The 13,758-nt window shown below is 43.2% G+C and overlaps 1 long non-coding RNA gene across 1 annotated transcript; it reads left to right on the top strand.

Annotated features, from left to right (window-relative positions):
* The first annotated feature begins 1,660 nt into the window (after positions 1 to 1,660).
* Positions 1,661 to 12,849, top strand: LOC130679855 (uncharacterized). The gene is made up of 3 exons (XR_008992820.1): positions 1,661 to 1,992; positions 3,069 to 3,179; positions 12,723 to 12,849. It is a non-coding gene; the product is annotated as an uncharacterized LOC130679855 (long non-coding RNA).
* Positions 12,850 to 13,758: the final 909 nt, after the last annotated feature.

Raw genomic sequence — 13,758 nt, 5'->3', positions numbered from 1 at the left:
TATGACCCAGAGATCAGGAATAATGAAAGGGGGTTGGTAAAAACAGGAAAGAAGAAAAGCTGAAATACAGATGCATTATCAGAATGACCATGGCTATGGCCAACCAATGCTGGATTCCATAGTCCTACCAAGTCGCCCTAATGAGGTCCATGAAATAAAAAGAAGGATTTTTCCATGAGTTTCCATGTCCCATTGGGTGAAGTTGATGCTTTGGACTTTGACTACCACATAACCACTTGTAGATTGCATTCACAAGGCAGTTCAGTGGGAATCGCACATTTCTATGTCAGAAAAGTTTGTGCATCACTCAAAATCCTCTCAGCCCTACATTTACTGTCCATTAACTCCAGTCTGCCGTTGAGCCTCCAAGGTGCTGGCCAGCCGCAGTTTCTGCAAGAGCGTCTGTGAACTAGCCAGTCCCCGTTGCTGTGGGTGGTCCCAAAGCCATGCTGATAGTCATCATTTCTCTCTTCCTCTACTGATGACACGTTTTTCTGTGTTGGTCAGCACCTAAGCTGATCTAAGGTTGTTTACCTGATAGTGTGACTCAGACCTTCTTAGTCTGGGTTTGGCTTGCTTTGCCGCTATCAGTACATAACTGCTGTAACTTCCCATTCACCATTATCACCTGGCACAAAACACCAGGGCAGAGACTGAGACAGCTGCAGCGGTAGAGAGGCCCAGAGGCAGAGATCGGCTTGCTGCATGCAGACTTGCTCTGAGTGATGGGATTCTAGTGACTGACCTGCCACCATGGGAATAAAGTTGAGTATAAACCCTTTCACCCCAAGAACGTTCTATTGTCATTTTTCGGTCTCATTGAATCCATAGTGAACTTCCCTGAGGCTGAAACCCATTGGCAAGACAGCATCCATCCTGGGGCCAAAAGGGAATCATCAGCTCTGTCTTGCCAAAGGGTTCATGCATCACACTTAGAAACAAACAACCAAAAAATATCCTAAATTGAATTGGCTTGTTCATCGTAAGGATTAAGTGAAATAATGCATGCGAAGCTATCAACTTCAGTGCTCAATAAATAGTAGCCTTTAAAAAATATTATTATCCAAATCTTTATTTTCGCAACAGTTCTTGGAATATATACATTTGTATCATAATAGATTTGCTGAATGAGAAGTTAGGGCCGGAGATAGAGCTCCTTAACCCTGAGCCGCTAGTAGCAACCCTTTCAACTATTTTACTTAGTGAAATCCTAAATGCTGTCCTCTGAAACTCCAGCTCGTGGGGTTTTTTTTTCCTTTTTAGAAAGAAGAAAAAGCTAAAATAAAATAAAATCCAATAAGTAATTGTAAGATGCCGCTATATGGGGGGAAAGGAGGGGTACCGGCACATCTTAATACTCTTAAATGAGTAGCGGCAGATACTCTTAAATGAGTAGCGGGTTGCGGTGTGTAGGTGTATTTTCAGTTCTTGCCCACTAGATGGTGGAAGAGTCCCTATCCTGACAACAGTTCTTTCCCATAGGTTCGCATTTTTCTTGAAACGCCCCCACAGGGCTTTGCACATGGAGGAAATCAAGTAAGTTAAAATTTTTCAAAACTTCTGCATGGAAAGCAAAGAGCTGAAACGACCAGGGTAGGGAAGACAGAAGATGCGAAGTGATGAGAAATGAGGAAATAAAAGGACCGCCGCGTGGGGGGGCTAAACTACATTTCCCAGGAGGCCTCGGGCTGCGCCTACATCACCCATCATGCCCGAGCTCGGGCCCTAGCCGGTCTTCTAAGGAGTGCAGAGAAAGCCGCGGGAGTCTTCGTTGATGGAGCAGCGGCGGCTCTGATCCACCAGATTATTCTGGGCCAAGGCTTTTGCGACCTTCCTTCCTACCCGCAAAAAGATACTAACAATTTTCCAGCCCGGGCACGAGCCACGTGACCGGCCAGTGTCATGTGATCCCGGTGCTGGGCCGCGGAAGTCTGTTACCGTGGCAACTGATCGGACCCCACAGCCTTCCGGGGAAGCGCGGAATTTAGAGAGGTAGGTAGGTGAGTCGCGGACGCTCGCTTTGCACCCGGTTCACCATGGCCGAGATTGTCCTCAGGCTCCCTTTCCAGGGCCACTCTCTCCCCTTCCTCAGCCCAGTCTCCCCTGCAGGTGCGCCTTTGACTTCCTGCCAAGTCCGGAGCCCACGCTTCCTGCTGGGGCCCCCCGCGGAGCTGAGCCCTTCCGGGGGGATCCGCCTCTCACCAAGGTCTGAGGCCCTGACCTTAACCACACACACTCTGAGCCGAATCGGAAATGCGCTGTGTGTGGGAGGAATTGTTCTGCAGGTTGAGCAAAGTATTATCCAGGTCTGCACACGCATATTTCTCCCGCCCTTGCCTCTGGAAATAAGCTGCAGTTTGAGCTGCTCAAGGAGTTACAATCCAGAATCTGTAGCGGATCTGAAGTTTGATTCAAAGAGAGCTTTGCGTTCCAAGTCACTATTGCATAGTTTTTGCTGCATAGTTTGTTCTCTTCAAAAGAAACAAAATTCGTTCTGGTTTGAATACTCCATTAATTTAATTTTTTCGTAGATTCTGAGTCTTAAAAAATTACATTTGTCTGTATCTGGAAACATCCATATCTGTAAGCTATCTAGTTCGCAAAACTGTTAATATGGATTGATAAATAGCTGAACCATAAGGTGCAAAAACTCTGTCCTGTGCTTTGCAAAAAAGAAAGTGTTTTGGGTTGCTAATTTACAATTTTTAAAAGATTCTTCAAGAGGACTTGGTTTGATTAAGAAATGTTAACACACACACGCACACACACCCCCCCCTCTAATGTGTATAGATTTAGCTAATATTCTGGAGGCCATCTTTTAACAATTCAATGTTAACAATGAAAATGTAATTCTGGATCTTAAGTGCATGACAAACTGTGAAAACTGCTTTTCCAGATCAGTTTTATTAGTGAATTAGGAATCTCTTGTCCAGCTGACTGGTCCGTATTGTGCATATATGCTAAGTCATAAGAGAAATAAAAGGGGTTTGAGGTTTAAGTCTGGTTGTTTTCATGATGTAATGTGGATTTCATCAAAAAGGTGTTTATCATTGTTTCTTGTTTTATAGCGTTTTCAATGTTTTCAATGGAATGTTTAGTTTGAGAAGTGAAAACTGCTGATTATGGCTTACTATTCCAAAGAAGAGCTGGATGAAGAATTTGAACAGTTCATGAAAGAGGTAAGTTTATGTTTTTAAAAGTTTTATTGTAAATTTGTCTCATAAGAAATTCATCTTTCAGTTCTCTCTCACCCCTAAGATACAGTCTGCCTACCTTGAAAATAAGACAGCTAGTTATTTTACCAGCAAAGTGGGTTTACTTGGGAATGGCAATTTGGGGCAAGCAAGCTATGGCAAAACCATACGCAAATCCAGAAAACAAAGGAGAGGAACATTATAGAGGAAAAAGGAGGAAGTTGCAAGGGGCTGTTTGAATAAAAGTACATTGGAAGAAAGAGAATTCAGGGTGGTGATGGTTTTCTGTTGACTGAGCTGTTGCTGAGTGAGGAAAAAATCTTCCTCCTCCTGGGGTAGGAAAATAGACTCTTCCTGTTGGAAACTGTAAGGTTCCCTTGTTGGGTTCTACGATGGATGATGAGTTGGTGGGGTGTGAGAACCCTCCCAGCTGTACTTCAAGTGAAGTGCCCTTTTTTCAGTCTCACATTTCCCCCTTTTGATCAAGATCTTTCCTTGAAAGCATCACTGACCAGGAATTGGATCATCTGTGTCCCTCAGTTCCAGGAATGACCTTTCCTGTGTTGTGTCCCATGTCAGAGCGAAAGTGCATAGCAGTTGGAAACCATTTAAGGCCACATTCGAGGTTAGGATGGAGAACTCTCAAGCATTTGCCATCCGAATCTGTATCTTCTCAAAGTTGTACACATTGGAGATCATCCTGAAGCATTGAGCTAACTTCACACCTAATTTGGTACACTGTTTCTCCAAAGGTTTGATAGTCAACAGTTATAAAACTTAAAAGTACTTATACAAACATAATTAAAAATAACATGGCTATTCTAAATTGTATGATGGTTCTGAACCAGGACCCTAGGCCTAAAGGTCACCAACTGAACAAATCAAAGGACCATGGAGAATCAGGTGAAATTTGTTGTAGTAACTGTGCTTATTCCCTAATTTTACGGAATTGGGTTTCTACTTCCCCAGAGTTTATCCACGCGCAATAGGTGGTGTTTACTATCACATAGATACCTTGTTCAAAAAGTAAGTAAAAGAGGGCAATGTGATTGTCCCAAACTGCTTCTGACAATTAGTCAAGTGGTCCTTGTTGGGCTGCTTCTGCTTTGACTAGGGACGCGGCCGACTCCCCTGATGTTAGGGAGGGACAGCTGATCGTGTTGTCACTGGTACTTATTCCCACTGAGGGAGAAAGGCTCTCCCCAGGGAGGCAAACCTGGAGTCTCAGACACCTCTTGAAAGTTGTTTAAGGTGCCCATGAAGGTTCACCAGAGGGAAGCTACTGTTTTGTTATGAAGAAAAACGGAGAAGAGTGAGTGCAGCAAGAGCACACTGTCCTTTTATTCTCCAGCCATCAAGGTGATGGACTTCCCAAGCCTAGAGGCCATTACCAAAATGTTCACACAGAAAAGGGTATCCAGGAGATGCACATAGGGCTCCCTCCTAAGTAGTAGCATTTATGGACCTATTGTTGGTAGAGAGGTATTAGCATCATTTAGTCAAAGCCCAAATACCATGTTATCACATACAGAAAGCCTTCCTATACGTGGGTATGACAGCCAGCTTACAAAGGGTCAACTTACATTGGCTGTTTTGTAGTGTCTTTTATGTATATATTATATATATAGGTATGTGGGGTTGGGTTAAATTGAGCAGGACCAAGGGTTTGTGGATTTAGTGTTCTATCCTGATAAAGGGGAACTATGGAACAGTTTAGGCATGCAGTGACTTTCAGGATTCCAGTTAAATTACTTAGAGGGTAAACTAAGGGATCACTGTTATTGTGAACAGATTGAGGTTTCTGGTAACAAATGAAACAATCAGAGAAGTTTCACCCTTTTGCAATAGATGGGAAATGTGGATGAGTGTTATCTGTCCGAGGAAGAAAGGGAGAAAATATAGTATAAGAAGCAACAGTGAGAAAGAGGTACACAGGACTAGTCTGGACTTCTTGGGAAAACTTTGTCTCCATGAGATGTCATCTGCTTCAGTTCCTAGAAATATTTACTTTCAGGTCACCAGTCGGTGTGCAGGTCCAGTCGGGGTTTGGTACTCTCTTTTGAAATGACGTGAATCCAGAAGTCTGTTCCCTGCAGTTTGGCAGCCCAAGGATTGTTTAATAGTACCTGGTAGGGGCCCTTCCAACAAGGTTGAAGAGAGTACTTGTAGAGGTGTCTTTTCCAACAGACAAAAATCTCCCGGTTGCAAGGTGTGATGTTCACAACCATTGTCTCCTGGGAGCATGCTGTGAGAGGATGGTTCTGCTACACAGGTCATTCTCAACAGCAGCAGTAAGGCCTTTATGGTGCTGGAGCAGATCTCCTTTCTTCAGCTCTGAATCAAAGGAGGCAGGAGCCAGGGGCCCCAGACACCTTGCAACAGTCTCAAAAGGAGAGAATTTGAGTCCCAGAGGGGTAGATCTGGAATGTAGAAGGATCAGTGGGGATGCTTTTGGCCAGGGTATTTGAAGGCTCTTTATAAATTTTGCCAGTTGGGTCTTAATAATGCCATTAGTACATTTAACTAGCCCTGAGGGTTGAGGGTAGTAAGCAGTTCGAGTGCTATAGGACCTGCACAGACCTGTCAAAGGACTTGACTAATGAGGTGGGCTCCCCAGTTACTATGACATTTGAGAGGGGTTCCCCAGGTAAAAATAATATTTTCTAATAAGATTTTAGCCACAGAAGGCAACATAGCCTGTCTACAAGGGAAAGCTTCAGTCAAAATGAACAAACATATGAGCCATGACTAAAACATTTATATCCATGAGGGGGGAACAGAATAAAACCCATTTGCCAAATCTAGGCTGGGGGGGTCTCATGGATGGGTTTCCCAGAATTATATATTGGATTGGTGGATAAGCAAAATAGGCATTTTTTGCAGCCTTATTAATGGTTCCCCACCAGTATTGGTTCAGGAAGACTGTCATTTTGTCAGTAGACCAGTGACTTAATGCATGTACAGTGACAGGCAATAGGGATTTTAGTCTCTGGCAGGACTAGACTGTTACTTGGCCCAAGCTGGAGTTCTCTCTTTTTAGCAAACCAACAATTACTAGATTGCTGTTATTGCTTCTACCTTTCTGGGTCCATTTTGGGCATCTCTTGTCAGTTTTCCTAGATGATCATTTGCTGAATCATTCCTTTGGACCATGGAGGAGGTTTGGTTATTGATTCCTTTAAGAGCAGCATGTTTAGGAGTTTCCTTTGGCCTCCAGGGAGTCAGAGCTGGAATGCCCGGGAACCTCAGTAATAGCCAGAGCAGCTGGCACAAGTATGGCTTCTAACCAACTTGGTCGGTAGAGCCATTTTAATTTTATCCCATTAGAAGTAAGGGAAACTTGCTGTTTCCATAACATCCCAAGATCATGGACTACCCCAAAGGCATATTGATTATCAGTATATAGATGTTTGTGGTTTTACCCTTGGCCAAGGTACACACCCAGCTAAGGAGCATACAATTAGGCCTGTGGGGCTGAAGGTAAAGGTGCTGCTTCAGTGACTTGGAAAGGAGTTTAAAAAGTGCACCCTGCGTGATACTTACCATTTTCATCTTTTAAATAAGACCTATCAGTAAACCATGAAAAATCTGCAATTATTAGAGAAGTTTTCTGTACATATCATGGAGTCAAAAGGTGATCTTTTCAGCATCAAGCAGCTACGATGGGTTTTGTCAGCGAAAGGGGAGAAGAATAGCAAGACTAAGGTTGTTACAGCAGGAAAGTTCAAGCAGGAGCAGTTGGCAAAAGGCTTTCATAGGAGGTAAGATGACTGCCAAAAAGCACTGGATGCAGTGCGGACTCACGAGGGCCGCCTCATGGGGCGCAGGGATGGTTGGAGGGACCCCACGGTCATTTCCTTGGTGGCCTTACCCAAAGGGCAATGGCGGGAATGGCTCTCAGACAAGGTGGGCTGTCCGTGGGCCCCAGGGCCTACTTGTTGGCTTGAATACCCTATGGGTCAATGATGCTTTCCATATTTTGGGGCGAGTACTTGAAGGGCAATTCCCTTTCTTCTCACATACAGAAAGGAAAACAGGGAGCTGACAATTAGGATGTCTGAAAGCAGGGACTTTATTAAGCTTTTCTTTAAGGCCCCAAAGACTATGTTATCTTGATTTCCCAAATTATAGAGTCAGGTTTGTTGTTTCTTAGTAAAACTTACAGGGATTGGGCTATAAGAGAAGCTTGGAATTCAACTGTGACAGTAACCAGCTAGCCTGAGAAGAACTTCATGATTGGCTCTTAGTTTTAGGTATTGGGAAGTTCAGGATACTGTGAAGCTGGATCTAAATGTAGTCCTTGCTCCGAGATCGGTGCCCTAAATATTGAATCTTAAGTTTGAACAAACAGCAGTTTTTCTTTGGAGACTTTATGTTCTTCTTAGGCTGAAAGTTTTCCTGGGTGACCCCTGTCCCCCTGTGGAGATGCCTGGGAAAGGGAGCAGAGGGGCAAGTCATGCACACATTGTAGGTCCTCCAGGAGACATCGTGTCATCTAAGTCAGCTCTTAAGGTTTGCAAGAAATAACAGGAACTCAGAAAAACCCTGGAACAATACTGTCTGGGTATATTGTTTTCCTTTCCAAGTAAGGCAAAAAGATACTGGCTAGCCTTATCAACTGGAATACTAAAGAATACCCTGCATAGATCAATTATAGAAAAAAATTTCATGGAATTTTAGTTACAGTGAAAAATCTCAGTAGGAATAGTTGCTAGTAGTGGATGAGGTTAAGAACAACAGGGTGCTGAGGGATACTGATGTTATTTATTGCTTGGAGGTCCTGTGCAAACCAACATCCTTGGCCGCTGGGTTTTCTTACAGGTAAAATAGGGGTGTTACAAGGACTAGTGCAGGGGATAATGAGGTCCTGAGCCTTATAATCTATTATAGGTGTAATGCCTTGGATGGCTTCTTTATTTATAGGGTTTTTATTGGTTAACTCTGGGTAGAGGTTGTGAGGGATCTATTTGAATCTTACTAGGAGGTGCACTGTGGATTCTGCCAATATCAGTTGAGAGTTTTGCCCATAGGGAAGGTAGGTGGTAGCTGACCCAACAGTGACAAGTGGTTAGTGTCCTTAGAACCAGCTCCAGGGCCATCAGAGATGGAACAAGTAAAAGATGTTGAAGTGCTGCTTGATTTACCCAGGTTTATATTAGTTGCTGCTATCAAATTCTATAATTATTTCCCCCTTTTTAAAGAAAAAAATCCAGCATGATATTTTTCCAAGAAATCTTAGCCCAGTAAGTGAATCGGGTCAGAGGAACTGAGGAGAAAACGGTGGGTGTATTTCAGAGGACCTAACGCAAAGGGATGGGGTGGAGATGGGAATTGTTGCGGTTTCTTAGAGACCCCCGTTGTGTAGACCGTTTTGGTTCTCTGAGGCAGAGGCTGCTCTGTTCCAGTGGGCAGAGCCCTGAGAATGTAGCTCAGTATCAGAGAGGGCAGGTAGAAACTCATTCCCAGTCTAAAGAGGCGTTTCTGTGAGCCGGTCAGAGGGAGGACGGGATGAGCCCTGTATCTCTTGGAGCCCCGTCACTGGGGACTAAGAGGACATTGGAAAGACTGGGTAGAGGGCCGAAGGCATCTGGAGGGCATGTTTGTAACAGTCTTTTTTCCAGTGCCCTGGTTTTTTGCAGTAGTGTCAGAGATCAGGCGGGTTTGTTTTTGTTTAAGGACCTCCATTTTGTTGGAGTTAAAAATGAAGAATTTTAGTGGTTTTCCTTTAAGTTGAATCATCTAGAGTGTGGGCAAGCTGGTTTGCTAAGTTAACTAAATCTGGGGTGGACATAGTTTCCCATTCCATCCCGGTCCTCTTAACAAGAAGGCAATTATCTTGGCTCAATCCATTAATGAACACAGAATTAAGGGCTACCTGAGTGGACTCGACATCCAAAAGAGGACCAGAGTTTTCCTTAAAAACTGAAGTTGACTGTGGTAATCATGAACAGGTTCGTCAGGCTTTTATGCGCAAGTGTGAATTATGATCCAGTCAGCAGGTGCAGGGAAGGCTCTTGTAGTTCTGTGGAGGCCTAGGGCCAGGGTTCAGCCTCCTGCCAAAAGTGCGGTCTGATTTTTTAAATCCCTTTTAGGATTTTTTCATCAGGCCAGTTTCAGCCAGTGTTGGGCCTGGGCCTCACCAACAAGCATATGAACTACTGGGTTGATAGGTTTAAATAATGATTTTTAAATTCCTCAGCTAATCTATGCAGAACTTCAGTTACTTTGGAAAAGTCTTTGACTTTAGCTTGTAATTCAGCTTTCTTCCAGGGAACACAAGAAACTAAGGGTTTGGCGGTCAGATCCTCAGAGGACTTAACTTCAAAGGGGCAGGTTCTGATCGGTTCAGAGGAGTCGGGAGCAGGGAGAGGTTCAAGGCCTGGAGAAAAAAGAAAGCTCAGAGAGACAATTAGAATAAGGAAGCAGAGAATTTAAGGGAAGAAGGATGGCTCTGGAGGCAGGACTTGACACAAGATGGCTTGAAAGACAAAGAAGAGGGGAAAGGGAAAGAGAGGCCTCGGAAGCCATTTTGACTTATTTCAGTAGTTTTTTTGCCTTGGATAATTTAGAAATTGGACTTTGCAAAGAGACAATTTTAGTGTCCTGAATACATTTGGTACCAATTAAAATAGGCATTCTTTTCACTTTGTTTAATTTTAGAGCTGTGGTCTTCTAATTTGCTTTTGAGAAAGGTTAACTTTGGAGGGATCAAACATTCCTCATAACAGCAATTGAAGTCTAAATTATCTTTAGCTAAGTTGATCCATTTGGTTAAAAATATGGATGAGGAGGGACCATAGCTTTAAACCTAAAGTTGGCTGGGGTCCCAGAAGGAAGGCTCTCCTGAGGGACTTCAGAGGATTGGAATCCCATTCCTCAAGGCCAGACGTTCAGAAAAACAAACGCGTGCTCACCAGAAGGGACAAAGCCTTCACAAAAGCAAGAGTGACTAAGCCTTTAAACAGAGTCGGAATAAAGCTGGAGAGCTCAAAATGCAAAGGGGGCGGAGCGTGGATCCAAGAGAGACTGACCCTCCAACCCCCAGGGTCAACCAAAAAGCACTCAGCTCAGAGGGAATCAGCACCTGAGCGCTCACTAGCCTCAGTGTTGTTGGAGGACATCTGGGTCCTACTTCTGATCACCAAGTGACGACAGCCTTGAAAATAAAGCAGTCAGTTATTTTACCAGAAAAATGGGTTTATTTAGGAATGGCAATTTAGGTATGCAATTCGGGACATGCAAGCTGTGGCAAAACGATAGGCAAGCCCAAAGATCAAAGGAGAGGAATGTTACTTTATAGAGAACAGTGGAAGCCGGGAGGGGCTGCTGTGAATGAAAGTCGTTGGGAGGAAAGCCAGAGTTCAGGGTAGTGGTTTCCCGTTGGCTGAGTTGTAGACGTTTCTCTCTGGATGGGCTGTTGCTGGGCCTGGAGAAAACCTTCCTGCCTCCTGCTGGGGGAGTAAAGTAGGCTTTTTCCTGTTGGAAAGTGTAAGGTAAGCGTCATCCTAGGATTTGCAGTTGAGGGGTTGGCAGGGTGTGAGAGCTCCCACTTTGGGCCGCCCAGCTCCACTGTAAATGAGATTTCCTTTGTTCAGTGTCACAGGTTTAGCACCAAACCCTGTCAACTCTGCCTCCAGGATATATCTATTAACCCCCTAGGCCTCTCCCTTTTCATGTTACCATCCTAGTCCAGGACAGTCTTCTCACCTGGGCTACTGCAGCTGTTCCCAAGCATTGCTTTACCACACTGCAGCCAGCCAGCATGATTGTTCTGTAAATCAAACTGTTCCTCCTCTATGTAAAACACTGTTGGCTTTCCATTACGTAGAACAGAACCCAGACTCTTGCCCGTGGCTATAAAGCCCAGGGTGATTTTGCTCATGTCTGCCTTACTCACCTTATACTACTCTCCTCCCTTATCCACTCACACTGCAGTGGCCTTTTTTCTCCCCCAGGGATGCCAAGCCCATTTCACATTAGGAGCTTTGCACTAGCGGTTCCCTTTGCCAATAATGCTGTTCCCCTATTTTTTTGCTGGCTGTCAAAGATCTCATTTTAAATACCACTACTTGAAGATTTCATCTTAAGAGAGCTTATCTAGTAAAAAAGTAACCACCAAGGCACTTCTTAGTGGACCACATATTTAATGCTCTGTGTGGCATTTAGCATGATTCATTATTTTACTCGTGTAGGTCTGTTTTCTTCCTCTCTCTCATAAGAACGTATGGTCTGTGATGTGATGGCTGTATGTTCATTACTATACCTGCCATACTGAATAGATGCTTAATAAATATTTGCTGAATGAATAAATAAGAGGATTGTACTACATCCTAGGTACTTATATATATGGAGAGGCCTTGCAGGACATTCAGGAGAGACATTTTAAACTGTTACGCTAACATTCTTGTTCATAAAGGGCGTTGATAGTAGAAAGAACCTCAGTTTCATTATCTAACAGGAAAAATAGTACTTACTTTGTAGGATTGTTGTCAGGATTTAAAAGAACATTCACCAATTGCCAGGATGTAGCAGACATTCAGGGTATGAATATCACTTCCTATTTGAAAATTGAGTTTTTTAATGTAAAAAATGGGCACAGTTTGAAAATTAGGTTTACAGGAAATATTTTCATTGTAAAAGAAAGCAGTTACAGACTGATTTTTTTCCCAACCCTCATTTACTACCCGTTCAACATTCTCTCCCTCTTCCTCCCTCCCTTCCTTTCGTATTCAGCCTCAACTCACTGAAGCTCTTACCTCATGTTAGAGATTTGTGTAAGGCCGTGTCTCATTCTTAACAGTGAAAATCATGATTTTAGAGTCAACGCTAACTTCTTTAGTCATTTTGATAAACTATTGTTCAAACTCTTTGTTCAAGATACGGTTTACATATCTTGGCTTATACGGAGATTGGTGAGACCAGCCTTTTTTTTCTACAGATTTATTGAGATATCATATGCCATACACTTCACCCATTGGAAGTGTACCATTCACTGGTTCTCTAGTATATTCAGAGTTATACAGTCATCAACCCAAACACTTTCACAACATCTCATCATTCAAAAAAGAAACGGTGTGCTCATTAACAGTTACCCTTTTCTCTAGCCTTCGGCACCACTAATCTGTCTCTGAATATATGTTTTTTATGGATATTTCGTAGAAGTGGATTTATACAGTATGGAGTCTTTTGTGATCAGCTTCTTCCCCTTAACGTTTTCAGGGTTCATCCATGTTGAAGCATCTGTCAGTACTTCCGTTTTATAGCAAAACCATGTTCCATATGGATTTATCACATTCTGTTTAGCCACATACCAGTTGATGGACTTTGAGTTATTTCCACTTTTTGGCGATTATGAATAATGCTGCTGTGAACCATTGTGTACAAGTTTTTGTGTGGACTGTGTTTTTGTTTCTCTTGTTTATATACTTAGCAGCGGAAACAGTGGGTCATATGGTAACTCTATGTTTAATCTTTTGAGGAACTGCCAGATGTTCTCTAAAGTAGCTGTGCCATTTTATGTCCCGACAGTGGTGTATCAGTAGAGAAGCGTTCCGGTTTCTCCATATCTTTGCCAGCACTGTTGTTATCTGGTGACCAGCTTTTTGTTTTGTTTGTTTTTAGTGATAGAAATCTAGAAAGCAGAAGATTGTCGAAGGTGAGAATACCAACTATGTGGTAGGTGGTGGGTGTTCTCCTTTTCTTTTTTCTGATCTTTGCCACAACCCTGCAATGTCAGTGGTACTATGACTATAACTGATGTATAAACTGAAAAGAGGGGTAACTTTCCCTAAACTACAGAGCTAGCATATTTTAAAGTCTGAAAATCTGCCTGGCCCCTAAAACCTACACTCCTTCCACACTCTTATGAGGCCATGGGGTTTAGAAGGAATAGACTGAGTCTCAGGCAGATTGTCTGCATTTGGTAAACAGTGACATGTAGGGAGGAGAGAGAAGTGGCACATTTCAAAGTGATAGTGAGTTTAGAGACTGATTGGAAAGTGATGCAACTAAAATTCAGATGGTATAAAGAATATTTTTCCTTCTTCCTACTTCCTGCCTGGTTGTCAGGGAAGACAATCAGTTCTTTTTTTAATATTTAAAAACTGATATTCTTACAAGTCATTGAGGTAGAATTGTTTGGTTGGCAGGGGGAAGTGTGAAAGTTTATAAAGTCACCCCGGAACACAGGGTGGTGGAAGACAGGCAGGTTTTAGTCAGAGAGGCTTCAGTTTGAATCCCAGCTCTGTAACACTCACAGTAGAAACTTGGGCTTCAGGATTGCTTAAGATTACTTAAGGGGTGACATAACCTAGGTATATATCCTAAAAGAGCAGGCATGAAATAAATGTTGATTTCTGCACCAGGCAAAATGTGTAGAATGAGAATAGAAAGGACCAAGAGCTGATCCTAGTGGAACACTAGGGAAGTCTAGTGTTAAAGAGCCAGGATCTCCTAAAAGGGATGAGTGGGAAAGGTCACAGAGCTCAAGTCTGACCTGGAGGATGTGATGCTGTGAAGCCAAGGTAAAGACTTTCAAGCAGTAGGAGTTGGTCACCAGTGTCAA

Source organism: Manis pentadactyla, chromosome 12, assembly GCF_030020395.1.
Source record: "Manis pentadactyla isolate mManPen7 chromosome 12, mManPen7.hap1, whole genome shotgun sequence".
Taxonomy (NCBI): Eukaryota; Metazoa; Chordata; class Mammalia; order Pholidota; family Manidae; genus Manis; species Manis pentadactyla.
Note: the sequence above shows the minus strand (reverse complement) of the source record. Positions and strands in the feature narration are given on the sequence as shown.